The sequence below is a fragment of the Alosa pseudoharengus genome, unplaced genomic scaffold, assembly GCF_046254945.1.
Source record: "Alosa pseudoharengus isolate Yale_2024_CS ecotype anadromous, Long Island Sound unplaced genomic scaffold, YU_APseudo_1.1 YU_APseudo_1.1_scf_17, whole genome shotgun sequence".
Classification (NCBI taxonomy): domain Eukaryota; kingdom Metazoa; phylum Chordata; class Actinopteri; order Clupeiformes; family Clupeidae; genus Alosa; species Alosa pseudoharengus.
The window spans coordinates 37239906-37240894 of NW_027468640.1; positions in this window are offsets into that span (position 1 = coordinate 37239906).

A 989-nucleotide genomic window follows, 5' to 3' on the forward strand; every position below is an offset into this window, starting at 1 on the left:
GGCCTACGCACACACACACCCCCGTCACTCACTCCTCGCAATGTATGGTAACTTCGATCTAGAAAACTGGTCCCTTTTTGTCGTGAAACAGCAATAATCTAAACAAATAAACGAGTAAACGAATAATAGGCTGTTCTGAACTAACACATAAAAATAGAAGAATAGACCAAACAAAATTCACCTGCAGAGGGAGCGACAGTTCCCTGGCTGTCCTTGCGTGTTCTGTCCGAGCGCCGAAGCGCGGGGGCTCGACAATAAACTTAGAAAATATTTCAGACCGAGTATGGCTACAGCGCAAGAGAAAGGGGCACTTGTACTGATACCATCTACTTCCCAGCGACGCGCGGTAATCCGTTATGCCACGCCTCTGAAGTAGCCTACAGAAGCGTGCTTCAGAGCCGCAAAACGCGCATCTCTAATCTCCGGATGCATGTGCAACAATTTGCTTGTCGGTGATGATTGCTTCTCTCTATTTACACTAATGAGTTTAAGATACATGGGGAATATTTTACACTGTTTAAATATTCAGACGACATGGCTCTGATTGGTCTATTAAGAATGGGAGACTTGGAGAGAGAACAAGCCTATATCCACCATGCAACATCTCTTCAACATTGGTGTCAGAGTAGCTTTTTAGAAATAAATGTCACAAAGTCAAAAGAACTCATTCTGCAAAATGATAAAGACCAGCCACTTCCAGTTATTAAGGGGCAAGCAGTTGAATTTGTGTTTGATTTTAAATATCTGGGGACTTATAGATAGCAAATTGACGTTTAGGGAAAACACTTTAGTTTATAAATAACTAAACTTAGTTTAGTTTATTTTTAAAAAGTGCTCCCAGCGCCTTTATCTAATTCGGAGGCTTAATAACTTTGGTGTCAATAGGACATCCTCCAAATAGTGCATAAAAATCTAGTTGAGAGCATTTTGTCCTTTAATTCGATTATGTGGTATGGTAACCTAAATGCCAAGTGGAGAAGCAAACTTCA